Source organism: Lactuca serriola, chromosome 3 (assembly GCF_051521515.1).
Source record: "Lactuca serriola cultivar US96UC23 chromosome 3, Lser_US96UC23_V15, whole genome shotgun sequence".
Taxonomy (NCBI): domain Eukaryota; kingdom Viridiplantae; phylum Streptophyta; class Magnoliopsida; order Asterales; family Asteraceae; genus Lactuca; species Lactuca serriola.
Window position 1 is genome coordinate 307633643 of NC_136410.1, and position 15398 is coordinate 307649040.

Here is a 15398-nt window from a genome sequence, read left to right on the forward strand (position 1 = left end):
GGTGTAGAAGCATCCCTCAATGTTAGAGATCCACCTCATCCCTCATCGCGGCTATCGGATCCTAAGTCCCGTCAAACACTAGTGGCTTCGTGTTGCTGAAATCTCGGTACAACAACAAGTCACCCACCTGTGGCCTAGCGGCAGCGATAGCTATAGTGGTTGCAGCAGTAGCCGCCTCAGTCAGAGCAGCATATCGCTCGTCGAATGTCTCAATCAGCGTGGTCTTGTTAGACCCAAACATCTCCGGTATCTCAGATCAGATGGCGGCGGAAACCTCTTCGTGAATCATCCAACGGATCTCCTCATCACTAGTACCACTGGTACCACTGCCTCCTGGGTTGTGGCACGTCCCCACAGTGATGCCTCTGAAATATGACAAAAATAATCAGAGACTCGACCGTAATTACTCACACTCGATCAACCGTTCCTACTTGTTCCTTAGCTCCCTAAGGATTCTTACTTGGGATGTTAACCGTTTTGGGTTTTGAGCATTCTAACACTCCTATGGTGTACATGCAACCCTATAAACCTTAGATCTATGTTTTCTCTATTATACATGCAAATAATAACTTTCCAAGGCTTTAATCCTAACTAGTATATTATGAAGCTCTTATACTACAAAGTACTCGTAAGATGACATACTTTTTGATGTAGCTTGATGTCTTCAAGCTTTAAGAGTTTAACCCCAATAGTGTGGAAGCCTCAAGTGGAATCACAAATCACCAAAACACCTTGGAAGACTTTAGAGAATATGGATACTTGGTTCTCTCTGGTGAAATCGGCTAGCCCTTCTTAGTGTACTACACTAGTCCCAATTTCACCAACCAATGACATCTTTATATCGTATGCAGACTAGGGTTAAACCCATGACCTTTCATTTCATATGATCTATGCGTTAAACACTCCACGGACTATCCATGAAAACTTAGCCCAACCTAAATGAACTTGGCCCATTCCATATATATATATAAGAGTCCATATTTAACTAGTTCATTTTGATCACTTAATTAATTATAAATTAAATCTTGATCAATACTATTTAAATAATATGATTATATATTAATATATTAGAACTTATAATGTATTAATATAAATCATAAATATACTATTCTCAAAAGACTATCCATATAAATTGTGCCGGTGAAGTGCAACCCAAATGGACCATGCCGGGTCGGGTCAAGTACATACCAAATATAGTTATGGACATAGACATTAATCGAACAGTCTTCCACTTGGATAAGTCTAAAACTATTATTGAGTATGACTTCAAAACCTAACTAGCAATCACAGCTCTTAAAGCTGCTATCAAACTCTGATCTTGTCAATGAACTTGTCCATTAGATAAGGGATCATATATTCCTCCATTCTAGATATCATATGGACTGAGACATGGATTATAATCATTCTCTCTATCCATTTGTTGTTTCCTGATTTCTGATTCATGATGACTGACTGATTGAACAAATCAAATCAGTCCTGACTTGGCCTAGCACTCACATGTGTCATCGCTAAATCATCGAGGGGCCCATATATATCGCTTTTATCCTGAAGGTAACAGGAATGGATAAACTTTGACTCATATAGATTGTTCTACTACTTGTTGAAACATACACAAAGGCACGTTTTATAATATTGTGTTACCAATGCGTTTTCGTGCAATCAATGTACTATCAACTCATAGTAACAACTCATATCTCTAGGTTCGAAGAATATAAGATATTATCGTCTCATGATCACTCGTGATAAAATCCATGAAGTGATTCAAATGAACGTGGGTTGAATCCAATACTCAGAAATTATGAGCACTCATGAGTGTTGTAGCACAACTTTGTCCACCAACTTGGACCTCTACAAGCCAACCCATGACAGTGTTGATTCATATCTACTTCCAACATATGACCGACTTTGGATGGTTTATATAACTTAGTCATTCCGGAAGAATAACCTCGTTATTATGGAAGTCAAAACGTGCAAAGTGAAACACAAGAATAAATGAATCTAATATGGTATCAAAACCTATGAATATAAATCAAACACTTTCTATTTATCAGCATACTGATTACTCATTATTCATTGTTTTGGTTTTATCAACTTTATACTTGAACTAAAACACTAGTTATCCGATGCTCCAAGCATGTACACTATGTTTTCTAAACACTACTTATGTCACACACTAAGTATGCATACTATGTTTGTCTTTGATCTTTACTTTGCAAAATAGACCAGTTGAACATAACTCCAATGATTCTCATTTCACAGTCCTAATTCCTTACCGTAAATGCAAGAATTCCAAATTCATGCCATTTACTGAAATCTGTTAGATTCTAAACTTATATGCATTGGTCCTCTTGTAATGATTATGCACAAATTCACAAAGACTTGGTAACAATCATTACAGAGTATTCCAAAGGAGATCAACTCCTTGGAAACATCCTTCTTGCATTAAGTTTCCTAATCTTACAGATTGAATACTTTCTAACTTCGAAACATTTCCATATTCCATTTTGACTATCACTTCAAAACAGGAGTTGCCTCCTTACAGATTATGTCAATATGATCCTTCCAGAATTAACACTATACTTCCAACTGTCCTTGAGCAACTAATCTTTGGTAAACCTTAGATGGTCCTCAACAATTGCTTAATCATTTTAGTCATATCCAATTCTAGACCTTTTCCCTTGTTAATCCCCCAGGCATTTGGAAAATTTTAGAAAGGATGAATATAGCACATGTAATCGATCCTATATCCGAAGCATATGGGACACGATTCATGATGTCTTACATAAAGACTAAACCAGTCTTTTGCTATAATATTTCAATTTCTATTTGCCAAGTTCTCATAATTCAGATTATGAAAAGGGATGCCGTAATCATAATCAATTTGTAGAACGCAAATAATGAACCCACATATATAATTTCCTTATGTTGAGCCATTCCAACATGAAATTCACATATATTCCTAACTAAATACAATTAACACCTCAATCTAAGCTTTTAGATTTGAGATGAAGTATAATTTCCTCTCCCTTAATTATAGCAAAACAACTTTTTTTCCCAATTGAGACCTTTTGTTTTCTATAATTAACATTGCTAACTTGCAGCCTTTATCATAATTATCATGCTCCCACTAACATGATGATTAATAGCCTAAAACTTATGCTCCCACTAGCTTTGACATGTACCCAGAAATCAACTGGACTTCTAGAAATCAATACTTTATTGACTTTCTTACCAAAGTTCAGATTTCTGTTACTAGATTGCCTTGATAATACTTTATCAAAATCATACACCTCTCTTAGATAACTCACAAGTGTATCTAAACAATTTCAGAACTATAAAAATGGATGTCGTAATCATAGTCTCAATTGTTTGGATTTTTCGCCATTTCCACGATTGCTATCTACTCAAAATCTACTTAGTGAAAGAGTTTCCTTACCATCATTTTCATGAATCGAAGACAAACCTTATGAAACTTAGATTTTTAGCAGCACCAAGCAAATAGATAAGATCATTAAGGGTCTTGTCATAGTCTATTTCATAGGAGTCCCAAAGGAACTCACTATGTGACTTAGAAAGTGATTGAACCACTAACTTTCTTAAGACATTGACACCCAACTCACCCGGCTTGTCAGGGTGTGACTTCATCTCCAAGATGTGATCACACCTAGACCTTGCCTTGCCAATAGGGCTTGAGTGACCTTGAACTTGTGGGTTAGGGAGAATAATTGGAGGATGTGGAGGAAGAGAAGTTCCAAGATATTTGGGAAGATCGTAGATGTCTGAACTAGACATCTTTTGGGAGATATTCAATATACTTGATTTAAAGTCCTTAATATAACACCCAATATGAAATATTAAGGCTAGGACCCAACAAACTATTTTATAACTTGGAAGAGGTATGCCGTAATCCAAGCTATAGAATATTTGAAGGTAGGTGAATGAAGATTCACCAATTTCCACCATGAAAAATGAAATAATTTATTAGGTTTGAGTTGGATTTGAAACTCGTAGATCTTTGAGATTCATTGAACATTCAATGGCATGTTTCAATCTCGAGTGTGCCCTTCAGGTTTTGTGACTGGGATGCCGAGGATCACAAAACAAGGTGTGAAGTAACCATGCAAATTACTTGGTACCCCTAAGTGTTTACCCCTCAATCGATGTGCCAGTTAACCACACATGCTCCATTGATACAATGATAAACATTAATTTACCTTTTACCTACCTTGTTAAATACGAGTTAGTGTGCCGGTTAACCACAGAGACTCCACTAACCGACTTAAGCAAAGTGCAAAGTGTAATTTCATGGATTAGCACCTTATTCACATTTTCCTAAGTAACTAAATTGAGTATTTATAAAAGGTTTAGTTACTTAGTATTTATCATTAATACTTTTAATGAAGGGAGAATTGTAGTACTTGTCTTTCCCGTTCGGCTAACGACCCTCCACCAATCAAGGAAGCGGTGGGTGAGAGTGGACACCTATTAAACTGCCATTTTATAGGCAATAACCTTATACCCCCCCTATAGACCGGCTTCGTGAATGAAGCCTACTAACAGTAAGACTAACTTGCTCGTATACATATATATATTATTAACTTTTAATATTATAAAGTATAAGGGTTGAATTTTAACTTTTAAAATTCTAAGGGCTAAACTTGGAATTAAAGTATTCATAAGAGAAAACTTTTAAAATTCCAAAACTTGAGGGAAAGTTTTGTAAGTTTCAGAAGTTTTCTATTCCAAAACTTACATGTTTAAAGTAGTTTTAATTAAAAAAACTCTTCAAGTTCCATAACTTGAGGATAATTTATGGAAGACTTTAAACTAATTAAGAAAGTGACTCTTCATAATTCATAACTTATGGAAGTAATTAGGGTTACATATTTTATTACTTAATGAAGTGACTCTTGAACCTCCACAACTTGAGGACAAGGTATGGAGTCATAAAACCATTTAATAAGAACAAGACTCTTCATTTTGTAACCTATGACAATTTTTATGAGTTTTAAGACACTTAAATGTGACTTTTCATGTATCTTGAGGACAAGTTACACAAACACATTTTAGAATCAACTTTTAGATTAAAATGGATTGAAAACAACTATTCAATTAACTTTTCTATTAATCTTAAGCAACTCATATAATTAGCATAACTTTTAAACAAATACAAAAGATGAATCTATTGACAATTATCTTTGAAATTGGATTAGCATGAACATTAGCACATCAAAAACAATTTTATAAGTCCAAAAACATCTTAGGGTAATGTTCCTAGTCCAATTCTAGCCAAAACAGTCGAATTTATGTTGTCTGGGGGTCCAACTCATCGAGTGCACGAACCAACTCGGCGAGTTGGATCGTTTTGATCACTTTTTAGGCATGGACTCGCCGAGTCTGATGCCCAGACAGCAAAAAACTTTGATTTTTAAGCAGTTTTGCAAGGGTAACAAGAAAACAAAGCCTAGGCTCTGATACCACTGTTGGGTTTTGAGCATTCTAACACTCTTATGGTGTACATCCAACCCTATAATTCTTAGATCTATGTTTTCTCTGTTATAGATGCAAGTAATAACTTTCCAAGGCTTTAATCCTAACTAGTATATTATGAAGCTCTTATACTACAAAGTACTAGTAAGATGACATACCTTTTGATGTAGCTTGATGTCTTCAAGCTTTAAGAGCTTAACCCCAATAGTGTGGAAGCCTCAAGTGGAATCACAAATCACCAAAACACCTTGGAAGACTTTAGAGAATATGGATACTTGGTTCTCTCTATTGAAATCGGCTAGCCCTTCTTAGTGTACCACACTAGTGCCAATTTCACCAACCAATGAAATCTTTATATAGTATGGAGACTAGGGTTAAACCCATAACCTTTCATTTCATATGATCCATGGGTTAAACACTCCATGGACTATCAATGAAAGCTTAGCCCAACCTAAATGAACTTGGCCCATTCCATATATATAAGAGTCCATATTTAATTAGTTCATTTTGATGACTTAATTAATTATAAATTAAATCTTGATCAATACTAATTAAATAATACGATTATATATTAATATATTAGAACTTATAATATATTAATATAAATGATAAATATACTATTCTCGAAAGACAATCCATATAAATTGTGCCGGTGAAGTGCAACCCAAATGGACCATGCCGGGTCGGGTCAAGTACATACCAAATATAGTTATGGACTTAGACATTAATCCAACAAACCGATCCGGTGCTTTCAGTAGTACGGGCCCAATACTACCTTCCACACCATATCCGTATGTCACACCCCGAAAACCGAAGGCGGAAACATTTCCGGGGTTGACTCCACGTTGGGTATCAAATCCAATGCACATAGTAAGTAAAGTAGAACAACCATTACATTACATATTAAAGTTTTACAGTTATTTCAAAAGTAAAGTTTGTACAGTTGTGATACATAGTATATATAGACAAAAGAAACGGATCTTCATGTACTCCATATTCTAATCAAAAGAAATCTCCGGGTACCTGTTCTAAAGATGACCTGAGAACACAAGCGGTTTGAAAATCAGCATAAAGCTGGTGAGTTCATAAGTAGATTTGTTTTGTAAAAATGTTTACGTTTCCTTTCTGTTTCTGAAAATGTCGAATGTACCAAGAAAATCCCATATTTTCTAAATAGTTAGTTATTAATTCACAAATGAAAGGTATGATAAGTTTGTACATTGAAAATATGTTTATTCATGTGAAAATGTATAGTTGGTTATCTGACTGATTAAACTGATCTGTTTGCTTGTCATGTTTTACCAGGAAAGTCCCATACTTTCCTTATTGCGTATTACAAATTGTAAAAGATGTAATGTTATCCAGTTTGTTACTCTTTCTAGTTAGGTAAGTGTTACCCAGAAAAGCCCCATGCTTTTCTGCATGATGGTTTCAAATGTAAACGATGAAAAGATGTAAAAGATGTAATAGTGATTGGTTTCTATGTTTTCCCCAGGAAAGTCCCATACTTTCCTGAATGTCGGTTACAGTGTTACGAAAGATGGGAAGGATGTAAAAGATGTATAAAGTGATTCATTATTACTATATGTAAATCTCTGTTATCCTAATTGCGAGTTCCATAACCATACAATAGACTAAAACCTGTGGCAATAAGTAGTCCACATGTGGCAATAAGTCGTCCACATACTTATGACTCTCGTCACCCTTGAACCATTTCGGTTCGGCTGTAGCTAGTAGCCAGGTGTGGGGTAGTCAGCCCCGTATAGATCTATACACTCAAGTCACGCTCTCTAAATACAAGAGATTCTGGTTATGGGTGTAGTCCTCCACTCGCGTACCTTGGTGGAGTGTTCTCCAAGGACGTGTCTCCAATTATACAGGATTAACAAATTTACTAGTAATAATAGAATAGTCCTCCACTCGCGTATTTATGTGGAGTGTTACCGAGGACAAAACAGTGTACAGGTATTATATTCAAATGTTGTATGTAATGCTTTTAACTGATAAATTGTGGAAAATCATTTGTGAAATATATGTAAAACATAACAGTTTAAAGACCTAATTCACAAATATATGTTACGTGATATGCATGTTCAAATGGTTATCAGTTGTAGTAATCAGTAACAAAAGCATATGAATTAATAAACACACATCTGAAAACATGTTTTGAGTACAAGAATTCCCTTGTACTTTGCTTGTGTTCCCCCCCCTAAAAACAGTAAAAACAGTGAAAAAGGGTAGGGGTATGAACTCACCGGACTCGAAAACGTGTCGGATTTGAATGCTAGACGTTGGTTCGGGGTTTGATTACTCACGATGACCCTATGTAAAATGAAATAATGTCCATATATATACAATTAGGGATACATTCACTAATCATATGGAACATTACACTCCAATGAGGTTAAATACCTTAAAATGAGCGTTTGGAGTGACCCGGGTGGCGCTTAAGAACTTGAAATGACACTAGGGACTTGGGACATGAGTTTTCTCCCCATAAATAAACATTTTAAAGAGTTTACAACAATGGAACACCCACATACATGAGTTTACGGCCGTAAACTCATGTGGGTGAGGTTTTGGTGTTTTAAGGACTCAAATGAACTTAGGGATTGCTAGGAATGATTATCTAGACACCTTGGAACAATTGGAATGGATTTAACACATTTAAAGCATGAGTTTACGGCCACACTCATAGAGTTTACGGCCGTAAACTCACTAAGGCTAAGAAAAATTGATTTAAGCTATTTAGGGCAATCACATGTGATTCAAACTAATTTTCTAAGCATTTTTATGAATTTAGAACATCAATTAAGACATTTATTGGAGTTTACGGCCTAGAGGTATGTTATAAGGCCGTAAACTCTCCTTTACAATTGAACAAAGTAGTTTTTGGTGCTTAAAACATTCACATGTGATTCTAGAAATTTACACAAGACATTTGAGTGTGTTTAATGCCTCATAAACATTGTTTTATGAGTTTACGGCCAAGAATATGTTCTTAGGCCGTAAACTCCCATAAATCATACTTTTGTTGTGTTTTAATCCTTTAAACCATTTTTAGATGCATCTAGATTTTACCACAAAGTCATATATTGAGTTTGGAAGCATTTGAACATGTTTAAAGGCCTTAAATCACTCTTTTAGAGGAGTTTACGGCCCAAGAGAGTGTCTTGGCCGTAAACTCTTCTTTGTTACACAAAAATCAAGTTTAAAGTGTTCCAAGTCTAGATTAGCAAGTCCAAGGTTAATGTCTAAGTCTCAACTAAGTTTTGGAAGGGTTAAATGGCTTAAATACCCCTTGTATATGAGTTTACGGCCCAAGAATGCTCCTTGGCCGTAAACTCACTTTTGTCCCTCTAAATCCATGTTCTACATGTTATAATTTCTTCCCTTTAAGCCCTTAAGTCATATCTAGTGTCCAACTTTGCAAAGGAAGGGTTTTAGGGCTTAAAAACCCTTGAAATATGAGTTTACGGCCCATGAATGTTCTATGGCCGTAAACTCATGAATGTTAGGCCTAATTTATGTCTTAAACTCGAAATTGGATGACAAATATGCTATAGGTTAAGGCTAGGAAGGTACCTTTGAGATTAGAAGCCCTAAATTTGAGTTTTGATCCCTTAAACTTGGATTAGGAGAGAGGTGGGAAATGTTTAGTGATAATTTGGCCAAAGGCTTCAAATGGAGTCTTAAACTTGTTTATATAATGTTCAGGAATTGGACGCGATAGAATTCTACCCGATACCGACGTTAATTGAGGTTTTTGGTCGTACCCGATTGAGTTACCGTAACCCGATATGGTAGTTTCTAGAAATATTCCGATCACTAAAGCTGGGTGTTAAAATGATTTCTAAATGTATTAAAACACCCATTAAGTCATTTTAGGTCAATATAAACTAATGACTTAATGAAATGGAGAAATTAGAAATGAAATTGAAAATGACGTCGGGTTGATCGGATTTGAATTACAAGTTGTGGTACAAGAAGTGACATGAAATTTCGGGTTGTTACATTATCCCCCCGTTAAAGGGAATTTCGTCCCGAAATTCAAAGTTTAAACACAAAACAAGATACAAATCATGGATTAGAAAAGAGTTGTGGATATTTCTGTTGTATCGAGTCTTCTCGCTCCCAAGTGAACTCCGGTCCTCGCTTGGCATTCCAGCGAACCTTCACCTATTGGATGCGACTCTGTTTCTTACGTTTGACATCTCGATCCATGATCTCAATTGGTTCCTCCACAAAGTTGAGGTTTTCATCGATCTCAATCTCGTCTAAGGGAATTGTTAGGGTTTCATCGGATAGGCACTTTTTGAGATTTGAAACATGGAAGACAGGATGAATGTTACTGAGTTCGTGGGGTAACTGAAGTTTGTAGGCTACCGGACCAACTCTGGCGACGATTTCAAAAGGTCCAATGTATCTTGGATTAAGTTTCCCACGTTTACCGAAACGTACAGTGCCTTTCCAGGGCGAGACTTTTAACAGAACTCGATCTCCAACTTGGAATTCAAGGGGTTTCCGACGATTATCAGCGTAACTCTTTTGACGATCGCGCGAGGCCTTTAGTCGTTCACGGATTTGGATAATTTTCTCAGTGGTTTCACGGATGATTTCAGGACCGGTAAGTGCGCTGTCGGGGACTCGACTCTTTGCTAACTGTGTATCTCCTACCTCGGCCCAGCACAGAGGGGATCTACACTTGCGACCGTATAGAGCTTCAAACGGGGCAGCCCTAATGCTGGTGTGGTAACTGTTGTTGTATGAGAATTCGATCAATGGTAGATGTGCGTCCCACGACCTTCCAAAGTCAATGACACATGCCCTAAGCATGTCCTCCAGAGTTTGAATTGTTCTCTCGCTTTGACCGTCAGTCTGAGGATGGTATGTCGTGCTCATGTCTAGTTGGGTTCCAAGGGCTTTCTGAAGAGATTGCCAGAATCTGGAAGTAAACCTGCTATCTCGATCAGAGATAATGGATACAGGTACACCGTGTAGACGTACTACCTCCTGGATGTAGATTCGCGCAAGTCTTTCCATCTTGTATGATTCTTTAATTGGAATGAAGTGAGCGGATTTTGTCAAACGATCGACAATTACCCAAATGGTATCGCACCCACTAGAACACTTGGGTAGTTTGGTGATGAAGTCCATGGCAATCATCTCCCATTTCCACTCGGGGATCTCGGGTTGTTGAAGCAGACCTGAAGGTTTCTGATGTTCGATTTTGACTTTGGCGCAAGTCAAGCACTTGCCCACAAATGTAGCTATCTCAGCTTTCATGTTTGGCCACCAATATTGTTTCTTGAGATCTAAGTACATCTTGTCAGAGCCCGGGTGAACAGAGTATCTGGTTCTATGTGCTTCTTCCATGACTAACTCTCTTAATCCTCCAGACTTGGGAATCCAGATTCGATCCATAAAACACTGGACTCCGTCACTTCTGATCTCAAGTTTCTTTTCCATTCCTCTCAAAGCTTCAGTTGTCATGTTCTCCGGTTTCAAGGCTTCGAGCTGAGCTTCTCGGATTTGCATGGGTAGATTGGAATGGATGGTTATCGACTGACTCTTCACTTTGTTGCTGGTATTCTCCTTTCGGCTAAGGGCATCTGCTACCACATTGGCCTTGCCGGGATGGTAGCGGATTTCACACTCATAATCACTGAGTAGTTCAACCCATCGCCTTTGTCTCATGTTCAGGTCTTTTTGGTCAAAGATATGTTGCAGGCTCTTATGATCAGTAAAGATCGTACACTTAGTTCCGTAAAGGTAATGCCTCCAAATCTTTAATGCAAAAACTACGGCTCCAAGCTCCAAATCGTGTGTGGTATAGTTGACCTCGTGTGTCTTCAACTGTCTAGAGGCATAAGCAATCACTTTTCCTCTCTGCATAAGCACGCAACCTAAACCTTGAGTAGATGCATCGCAGTAGACAACAAAGTCCTCTGTTCCTTCGGGTAAGAATAGGACAGGCGCGCTGCACAGAGCTTTCTTCAATGTCTGAAATGCGGTCTCTTGTTTATCACCCCAACAAAAGGGTACACCTTTTTGTGTTAGAGTGGTTAGAGGTTTGGCGATTCGGGAAAAGTTTTGGATGAACCTTCGATAATGGCCAGCGAGACCCAAGAATTGTCGGATTTCTGTGGGTGTCTTCGGTGCTGACCAATTCTCTATTGCCTTAATCTTGGAAGGATCAACATGAATACCCTCCTCACTTATCACATGACCAAGGAAAATTACCTTCCGTATCCAAAACTCACATTTGGAAAATTTTGCGTATAGTTTTTCGGATCTAAGGGTTTCCAACACTAGCCTCAAGTGTTGTTTGTGGTCTTCTTCGCTTCGAGAGTAAACGAGGATGTCGTCAATGAACACGATGAAGAATTTGTCTAAGAAGCAACGGCACACCCGGTTCATAAGGTCCATGAACACTGTCGGTGCGTTGGTTAAACCGAAGGGCATCACTACGAACTCGTAGTGTCCATACCGAGTCCTAAAAGCTGTTTTGGGCACATCACTTTCGTGAACTCACAACTGATGGTACCCTGATCGAAGGTCTATCTTAGAAAAGTAGCTGGCTCCCTGGAGTTGATCGAAAAGGTCATCTATACGAGGAAGAGGATATCGGTTTTTGACAGTCAACTTGTTTAATTCACGATAATCTATACACATTCGAAAGGATCCATCCTTCTTCTTGACAAACAAAACCGGAGCTCCCCAGGGTGAGGAACTCGGCCTAATGAATCCTTTGCTAATCAATTCGTTAAGTTGACTGGATAGCTCCTGCATCTCTGCCAGAGCTAAGCGATACGGAGACTTCGCTACAGGAGTAGCCCCAGGAATTAGGTCAATATGAAACTCGACCTGACGCTCGGGAGGGATTCCTGGAAGCTCTTCGGGAAACACATCAGGAAAATTGCAGACCTCGGGGATGCTCGCGAGGTTTTTAACTTCTTGATTTTCGTTGATTACGTGAGCCAAGAATGCAACACACTCCTTACGCAGGAGTTTCTGAGCTTTGATGCAAGAGATGATACGAAGATTGGAACCGAGTTTATCGCCATAGATCATTAGAGTTTGACCAGAAAGAAGGTTAAGACGAATGGCTTTTTCGAAGCAAAGGATATCTGCATGATTGGGGCTCAACCAATCCATGCCAATAATGACATCAAAGCTCTTTATAGATACGGGCATAAGATCGATAGGAAACGAATGGTCGTTTAAGGTAAGAATGCAATCTACGAATACTTCACTCGCACTCTCTTTCTCTCCGTTTGCCATTTCGACGGTAAATATTTCGGTTAGAGGTTGGGAATTATGTTTTAGGTTATGTTTGAATGCATGACTAACAAAACTTCTTTCAGCGCCCGAATCGAAAAGAATATTAGCATACGAGTTGTCGAGAAGAAACGTACCCGAGACAACATTGGGATCAGCAACTGCTTCTTCTCGTCCCATAACAAGGACCCTTCCTGTGTTGCTAGCAGTGTTCTTCTTGGGGCAGTTCCTTTTATAATGCCCAACTTCTCCACAGTTGTAGCAGGCTTGACTAACACCTGCTCCCGATGATTGGTTGGCTGATTGGGTAGGAGTTCTGCAGAATCGAACCGTGTGCCCTTTCTTACCACAGCTGGTGCAAGACAATTCTCGGCAAGGACCAGGATGATGATGGTATTTACACTTGTCACACAGGGGAAGGTTACCAGCATATTTACTGGTAGGAGTTGAAGCTGTGGATCCCATAACAGAAACTGTAGTGACAGGAGTAACAGTAGCAGCATGGACTGCCACCGTCTGATGTTTCTTGGAAGATCCTTGAGAAGATTGACCCTTCTTCTTTTTCCAGAATTTCCTCTTTTCACCACTCCTTTGAGTCGGTTCAGAAGTGGTAGTGATTTCCTTAACGTCGTCGCTGTGATCAATCAGAATTTGAGCCAAAGTCTTGGCACTATCATAAGTATTCGGACGAGCAGCCAAAACATGACTCTTTGTCGGTTGAGATAACCCCCAAATGAACCTGTCGATCTTTTTGTTTTCAGGAGTGACTAATCCCGGGCAGAGAAGTGCGAGGTCATCGAATCGGGAAGTATACGCAGCAACGTCAGAACCTTTCATCTTTAAGTTCCACAGCTCGTGTTCTAATTTTTGCATTTCGCCACGGGGGCAGTACTCAGCAATGAGAAGTTCTTTCATGGCCTCCCAGCCCATGGCATTAGCTACAGGTAAGCTCAGAGATTTGACTCGGCCATTCCACCAAGTCAAGGCTTTATCCTCGAAGGTACAAGCCGCAAATTTAACTTTATCAGACTCTGCACAAACACAGATTTCGAAGATGGATTCGATTTTCTCGAACCATCGGGATAAGGAAATGACACCTCCAGTGCCATTAAAGGATGTTGGTTTCGCGTTCATGAAATCCTTATAAGAATTTCCTCTTTGGTGTCCCTGACTACCCTCAGGGTTTTGAGATTGAGAACCACCTCCTGAATTATTAGAGTTCATCTGCGACATAGCTGCTACCATTGCAGCTGTCATCATCGTTTGGAGTGATGCTAGGTCAAACTGGGGAGGGGGTGGCGGCGAAGAGGGATTTTCGTTGTTCTTTGAGCTGGGTCTTTTTCTTGGAGGCATCTTGATCTAAAAAGATCAGGAAAGAGAGGATCATAAGTCCTCTGAATTGAATCAAGAGATATGGGACAGGAGATATCTCATCAAGGCAATTATAGCATCATACTAAGCGAATAAGCAGAAAGGAGTTATATATATATAGAATATTTTATCACAAGAGTAATATTCAAGGATTAACGCGTATACAAGAATTTCTACAGAGTAACGACTCAAGAAATACTCCCATAGTATTTCATGGTTTGCTGCAGCGACGATTTGTTGTTTGGGATATTGGGTAAGTTTTAGGCATGCCGCATATTACAGTCACTCCCAAGCACATGTTGGCCGTGTCTCGAATGAATATAGTTGGCCAGGCTATATTGACCCTAGACACGACTACATAACTGCCCAGGTTTAACCATAATACACAACACCCAATTATTTATGTTTGGTTCTACTTGTAGTTACGGATAGCGACGATTCGGTATACTTGTATACTTTTTGAAAATCTTTGTAGTTTGAAGATACTTTTAATTCAGAGCACTTAGGCCCCTTTAGTGTTAATAGTTTTACACCATGTAAGGTTTGGTATACTTCATTCACTATAAACAAGGGCTCTGATACCAATCTGTCACACCCCGAAAACCGAAGGCGGAAACATTTCCGGGGTTGACTCCACGTTGAGTATCAAATCCAATGCACATAGTAAGTAAAGTAGAACAACCATTACATTACATATTAAAGTTTTACAGTTATTTCAAAAGTAAAGTTTGTACAGTTGTGATACATAGTATATATAGACAAAAGAAACGGATCTTCATGTACTCCATATTCTAATCAAAAGAAATCTCCGGGTACCTGTTCTAAAGATGACCTGAGAACACAAGCGGTTTGAAAATCAGCATAAAGCTGGTGAGTTCATAAGTAGATTTGTTTTGTAAAAATGTTTACGTTTCCTTTCTGTTTCTGAAAATGTCGAATGTACCAAGAAAATCCCATATTTTCTAAATAGTTAGTTATTAATTCACAAATGAAAGGTATGATAAGTTTGTACATTGAAAATATGTTTATTCATGTGAAAATGTATAGTTGGTTATCTGACTGATTAAACTGATCTGTTTGCTTGTCATGTTTTACCAGGAAAGTCCCATACTTTCCTTATTGCGTATTACAAATTGTAAAAGATGTAATGTTATCCAGTTTGTTACTCTTTCTAGTTAGGTAAGTGTTACCCAGAAAAGCCCCATGCTTTTCTGCATGATGGTTTCAAATGTAAACGATGAAAAGATGTAAAAGAT